Source organism: Hordeum vulgare, chromosome 6H (assembly GCF_904849725.1).
Source record: "Hordeum vulgare subsp. vulgare chromosome 6H, MorexV3_pseudomolecules_assembly, whole genome shotgun sequence".
Taxonomy (NCBI): Eukaryota; Viridiplantae; Streptophyta; class Magnoliopsida; order Poales; family Poaceae; genus Hordeum; species Hordeum vulgare.
The window spans coordinates 80,125,852-80,133,388 of record NC_058523.1 but is presented as its reverse complement, the minus strand read 5'-3'; positions in this window follow the sequence as shown (position 1 = coordinate 80,133,388).

Below are 7,537 nucleotides of genomic sequence, written 5' to 3'. Positions count from 1 at the left end.
GCCATGTGGTGACCTTTCCCAGTGACAGTAGGGGCAGCAAGGCACACATCAAGCAATTGCCATCAAGGGTAAAAAGATGGGGTTTTATCATTGGTTTGAGATTATCCCTCTACATCAGATCATCCTGCTTAAGGCGTTACTCTGTTCTTATGGACTTAATACACTAGATGCATGCTGGATAGCGGTCGACGTGTGGAGTAATAGTAGTAGATGCAGAAAGTATTGGTCTACTTGTTTCGGACATGATGCCTATAGAAATAATCATTGCATAGATATCGTCACGACTCTGCACAGTTCTATCAATTGCTCGACAGTAATTTGTTCACCCACCGTCTACTTGCTTTCATGAGAGAAGCCACTAGTAAACACTACGGCCCCCGGGTCTATTCACATCCATCGATTACAACTCCGCTTTTACTTTGCTTTGTTACTTTGTTGCTTTCAGTTCTCACTTGGCAAACAATCTATAAGGGATTGACAACCCCTTCATAGCGTTGGGTGCAAGCTTTTGTGTTTGTGCAGGATCTTGAGATACTCTTCCGCCGGATTGATACCTTGGTTCTCAAATTGAGGAAAATACTTACCGTCGCTGTGCTACATCACCCTTTCCGCTTCGAGAGAACACCAACACAAGGCTAAAAGGCCATGGGCGAAATCCTTTGCATACTTGCCTAGGAAGTCCCTTAAGGCGTAGCCGTAGCTGAAGGATTCCTGGTGCCGTCGACACAACTATTTCTGGCGCCGTTGCAAGGGATACACATCAAACATCAGAAGTATTTCTGGCGCCGTTGCCGGGGAGGAGAAATCAAGATCTATCCAAGTAGGTCTCACAAACTCTTCTCTTGCATTTACTTTTGTTGCTAGTTGCCGCTCATTTTCCTCTCCCCCACTTCACATTTTCCGTTTTCATTCACCTTTCTCCTTCGCCGTTTTCTTTTGCCCTTGCCGTTTTTCTTTGCTGGTTTCTTGCTTGCGTGTGTGCTTGTTTGTTTGTTGAAGACATCATGTCTGAAAACACCAAACTTTGCAACTTCTCGAGCACTAATAATAATGATTTTATTAGTACTTCGATTGCTCCTACCACTAGTGCGGAATCGTATGAAATCAACGCAGCTTTGCTGAATCTTGTTATGAAAGAGCAATTTTCTGGCCTTCCTAGTGAAGATGCCGCATCCCATCTCAATACCTTCATTGAGCTTTGTGATACACAAAAGAAAAGAGATGTGGATAATGACGTGATTAAGTTGAAACTTTTTCCTTTCTCGTTGCGAGGTCGCGCAAAAACTTGGTTTTCTTCTTTGCCTAAAAATAGTATCGATTCTTGGGATAGATGCAAAGATGCTTACATATCCAAGTATTTTCTGCCGGCTAAGATCATCTCCTTATGTAACGATATCATGAATTTCAAGCAACTTGATCATGAACACGTTGCACAATCGTGGCAGAGGATGAAGCTTATTATTAGAAATTGTCCAGCTCATGGCTTGAGTTTGTGGATGATTATACAAATCTTTTACGCTGGCTTGAATTTCGCTTCTCGCAATATCTTGGACTCCGCCTCAGGTGGAACGTTCATGGAAATCACGTTAGGAGATGCTACAAAACTCCTAGACAATATCATGACCAACTACTCTCAGTGGCACACTGTAAGGTCGCCTGATAGCAAAAAAGTGCATGCTATAGAAGAGATTAACTCGCTTAGTGCTAAGATGGACGAGTTGATGAATTTGGTTGCTAGTAGAAACGCTACCGTAGATCCTAATGACATGCCAGTGTCTTCTTTGATTGAGAGTAGCAACGCTAGTTTGGACATGAATTTTGTTGGTAGGAACAATTTTGGCAACAACAATGCTTTTAGAGGAAACTATGTTCCTAGGCCTTTTCCTAGTAACTCCTCTAACCATTGTGGAAATTCCTACGGCAACACTTATGGAAATCATAACAAATTACCCTCTGATCTAGAGAGTAATATCAAAGAGTTCATCAACTCTCAAAAGATTTTCAATGCGTCCATAGAGGAAAAACTACTCAAAATAGACGATTTGGCTAAGAGCGTTGATAGGATGTCTTCTGATATTGATGCTTTGAAAGTTAGATGCGCTCCTCCCAAGATAAACTTGGATGAAACTTTGAAAGCTATGTGTATCTCCATGAATAAGAGCAAAGAAAGAACCACCGAAATTCGCGGTAGACATGAATGGTTTAAAAGGGTGCGTTCTAGTGATGCAAATCACGAAGATCTTAAGGTGCTTGGTGTGTCTCCTCTTGAATCTTTGTTTTCGCATGTCAAACCTACTTATGGAGGGGCGGGATATGAATCCACTTTGGTTGAAAAACGCCCCAATGATTCGGAGTCCACCTATCTTGATGATAAAGGTGTGGAGAGTGGAGTAGAAGAAGTCAAAATTTTGGGTAGTAATGAAACTCCCACTTCGGATTTCAAGGAATTCAATTATGATAATTGCTCCTTGTTTGAATGCATTTCTTTGATGCAATCCATTGCAAACTCTCCACATGTTTATAGCCAAAGCAAAGCCTTTACCGCGCATATCATAGATGTTATGATGAAATCTCTTGAAGAGAAGCTCGAACTAGAACTCTCTTTACCTAGAAAACTTCATGATGAGTGGGAACCTACTATCAAAATCAAGTTCAAAAACTATGAGTGCAATGCTTTGTGTGATTTGGGTGCTAGTATTTCCGCGATTCCAAAGTTTTTATGTGATATTCTTGGTTTTCATGAGATTGAAGAGTGTTGTCTTAATTTGCATCTTGCGGATTCTACCATCAAGAAGCCCATGGGGAGGATTGATGATGTTCTTATTGTTGCAAATAAGAACTATGTACCCGTGGATTTCATTGTACTTGACATAGATTGCAATCCTTCATGTCCCATTATTCTTGGTAGACCTTTCCTAAGGACTATTGGTGCTATCATCGATATGAAGGAAGGGAATATTAGATTTAAATTTCCTTTAAAGAAGGGCATGGAGCACTTTCCTAGAAAGAAAATAAGATTGCCTTATGAATCTATGATGAGGGCTACCTATGGTTTGAGTACCAAAGATGACTATACGTAATTCCATCACTTTCGCCTAGCTAAGGGCATTAAACAAAAGCGCTTGTTGGGAGGCAACCCAACGAATCTATCATTTTTCTTTCTGTTTTGTGTTTTCCACACTTTCATAATTCTGTTATGATTGTGTTTTTTGTGTCTCTTTCTACGTTTGTGCCGAGCAAAACCGTTATAATTAGTCTTGAGGTTGATCGTTTGGTCACGCTGGAAAACACAGGAACTTTTTGCTCACAAAAAGAATTTTCATTTTTTTCTGTAAGTGCTTTTGAGTTGATTCTTTTTTATGCTGATTGCTACGAAATTTCTTCAGACTGTCGTAAGTTTTCTGAATTTCTGATGTATCATAGGTATACGAAACATACAGATTTCTACAGACTGGTCTGCTGTTAACAGATTCTGTTTTTGTTGTGTTGGTTGCTTATTTTGATGAAACTATGGATAGTATCGGGGGGTATTATCCATGGAAGATTGAAAGTACAGTTAACCAACATCAGCACAAGTAGAATTTAAGTTTTCTACAGTACCTAAGGAAGTGATGGTTTGCTTTCTTGTACTTATGTTATCACGAGTTTAGGTTTAAGTTTCGTGTTGTGAAGTTTTCAAGTTTTGGGTGAAGTTCTTATGGACAAAAAGATAAAGAGTGGCAAGAGCTCAAGCTTGGGGAAGCCCAAGGCACCCCAAGAGATTCAAGGATGCCGTAAAAGCCTAAGCTTGGGGATGCCCCGGGAAGGCATCCCCTCTCTCGTCTTCAATCCATCGGTAACGTTACTTGGGGCTATATTTTTATTCACCACATGTTATGTGTTTTTTCTTGGAGCGTCTTGTATCGTAGGAGTCTTTTATTTTATTTTTGTTGTGTCACAATCATCCTTGCTGCACACCTAGAGAGAGAGACATGCACTCACCGTGATTTTGTCAAGCTTCATTTATATCTTTTGGTAGACAATTCAGCTCACATGTGCTTCACTTATTTCTTTTGAGCTAGATACTTTTGCTCTATGTGCTTCACTTATATCTTTTAGAGCACAGTGGTGCATGGCTTGGTAGTTGATCTACGCTTTGAAAGTAGTCTCAAAAGGGGTAGTTATCCAAAGGGATACGAAAACTTCCACCTTCATGTGCATCGAATAGTTAGAGAAGTTTGATTCATCTCAATTAGTTTTGAGTAGTGGTTATGGCAATATTGAAGTCATGCTAGTAAGGTGTTGTGGATCTAGAAATACTTGTGTTGAAGTTAGTGATTCCCGTAGCATGCACATATGGTGAACTTCTATGTGATGAAATCTGAGCATGATTAGTATATTAATTGTAATCCTTTGCGTGGCGGTCCGGATCGCGCGATGGTTTATACCTACCAACCCTTCCCCTAGGAGTATGCGTTGAATGCTTTGTTTCGATTACTAATAAAACTTTTGCAACAAGTATATGAGTTCTTCATGACTAATGTTGAGTCCATGGTTTAGATGCACTTTCACCTTCCACCATCACTATCTTCTTAGTGCCACGCAACTTTCGCCGGTGCACAAAACCCACCATTAGCCTCCCTCAAAACAGCCACCATACCTACCTACTATGGCTTTTTCAAAGTCATTCCGAGATATATTGCCATGCAACTACCACCATGATATGTGCCAGCACGTCTACATTGCCTTTGCACGATCGTAAGATAGCTAGCATGATGTTTCCATTGATGTCTATGCCATGCTCGATCATTGCCACGGTACACTACCGAAGGCATTACATGTAGAGTCATAGTTGCTCTAAGTTTTGAGTTGAAAGTGTGATGATCATAATTATTGGAGCATTGTCCCATGTGAGGAAATAAAAGAGGCCAAAGAAGCCCATAAAAAAAGAGGCCAAAGAGCCCACCAAAAAAATGAGAGAAAAAGAGAGAAGGGACAATGCTACCACTTTTTCCACACTTGTGCATTTTGAGCACCATGATCTTCATGATTGAGAGTCTCTCATTTTGTCACCACCATATAGCTAGTGGGAAATTCTCATTATATAACTTGGATTGTATATTCCAATGATAGGCTTCCTCAAAATTGCCTTAGGTCTTCGTGAGCAAGCAAGTTGGATGCACACCCACTAGTTTTCTTTAAGAGCTTTCACATACTTGTAGCTCTAGTGCATCATTTGTATGGCAATCCCTACTCATTCACATTGATATCTATTGATGAGCATCTCGAGAGCTCATTGATATGCCTAGTTAATGTGACTATCTTCTCCTTTTTTGTCTTGCAACCGCCACCACATTCCACACCATCTATAGTGCTATAACCATGGTTCACGCTCATGTATTGCGTGAGAGTTGAAAATGTTTGAGAAAGTAAAGGTGTGAAACAATTACTTGGCCAATACCGGGGTTGTCCATGATTTAAACTCATTGTGGAATGATGATAGAGCATAGCTAGAGTATATGTTTTGTAGGGATAACTTTCTTTTGGCCTTGTTATTTTGAAAGTTCATGATTACTTTGCTAGTTTGCTTGAATTATTATTGTTTCCACGTCAATACCAAACTATTGTTTTCAATCTAATGGATCTGAACATTCACGTCACATAAGAGGAATTACAAAGGACACCTATGCTAGGTAGCATGAAACCATAAAAAATTCATTCTTATCACTTCCCAACTCGAGGACGAGCAGGAGTTAAGCTTGGGGATGCTTGATACGTCTCAAACGTATCTATAATTTTTGATGGTTTCACGCTGTTATCTCGCCTTCTTTGTATGTTTTATGTACCTTTTTATATCGTTTTGGGACTAACTTATTAATTCAGTGCCAAGTGCCAGTTCCTATTTTTTCCGTGTTTTTGACTCTTTTCAGATCTGATTTTGGAACGGAGTCCAAACGGAAGAAAAACCCGGAAATGATTTTTTCGCGAACGGAAGAAGTCCAGGGGGCTTTTGGGCCAAGCGAGGTGGGCTCCAGGGAGCCCACAAGCCCCCACTCCGCCACCAGGGGGAGGCGGCGGTGGGCAGGCTTGTGGCCTCCCTGGCTGCCCCCTGACCTAGATCTTTGGCCTATAAATTCCCAAATATTCCGCAAAAAATCAGGGGAGCCTCAACAATACTTTTCCGCCGCCGCAAGCTTTCGTTTCCGCGAGATTTCATCTGGAGACCCTTCCCGGCACCCTGTCGGAGGGGACTTTGGAGTTGGAGGGCTTCTTCATCATCATCATCGCCCCTCCAATGACTCGTGAGTAGTTCACTTCAGACCTACGGGTCCGTAGTTAGTAGCTAGATGGCTTCTTCTCTCTCTTGGATCTTCAATACAAAGTTCTCCATGATCTTCATGGAGATCTATCCAATGTAATATTCTTTGGCGGTGTGTTTGTCGAGATCCGATGAATTGTGGACTTGTGATCAGATTATCTATGATATATATTTGAGTCTTTGCTGATTTCTTATATGCATGATTTGATATCCTTGTAAGTCTCTCCGAGTCTTGGATTTTGTTTGGCCAACTAGATCTATGATTCTTGCAATGGGAGAAGTGCTTGGTTTTGGGTTCTGCCATGTGGTGACCTTTCCCAGTGACAGTAGGGGCAGCAAGGCACACATCAAGCAGTTGCCATCAAGGGTAAAAAGATGGGGTTGTTATCATTGGTTTGAGATTATCCCTCTACATCATGTCATCTTGCTTAAGGCGTTACTCTGTTCTTATGGACTTAATACACTAGATGCATGCTGGATAGCGGTTGACGTGTGGAGTAATAGTAGTAGATGCAGAAAGTATCGGTCTACTTGTTTCGGACGTGATGCTTATAGAAATAATCATTGCATAGATATCGTCACGACTCTGCATAGTTCTATCAATTGCTTGACAGTAATTTGTTCACCCACCGTCTACTTGCTTTCATGAGAGAAGCCACTAGTAAACACTACAGCCCCCGGGTCTATTCACATCCATCGTTTACAACTCCGCTTTTACTTTGCTTTGTTACTTTGTTGCTTTCAGTTCTCACTTGGCAAACAATCTATAAGGGATTTACAACCCCTTCATAGCGTTGGGTGCAAGCTTTTGTGTTTGTGCAGGATCTTGAGATACTCTTACGCCGGATTGATACCTTGGTTCTCAAACTGAGGGAAATACTTACCGTCGATGTGCTACATCACCCTTTCTGCTTCGAGGGAACACCAACGCAAGGCTCCAAGGCCACGGGGGGAATTCTTTGCATACTTGCCTAGGAAGTCCCTTAAGGCGTAGCCGTAGCTGAAGGATTCCTGGTGCCGTCGACACAACTATTTCTGGCGCCGTTGCAAGGGATACACAACAAACATCAACCACCTCCCCCTGAAAGCTTGACCATGTCTCAGTTCCTTCAAGCTCTTCGGGAGGAGCGTCAAGCCAACAATGCCGCTATCCGATAGCTGGCTCAAACCTTGGTAAACCATCCGCCGCAGAACGGGAATGGCAACGGTCGCTCAACTCTCTCTGAGTTTATGCGCACT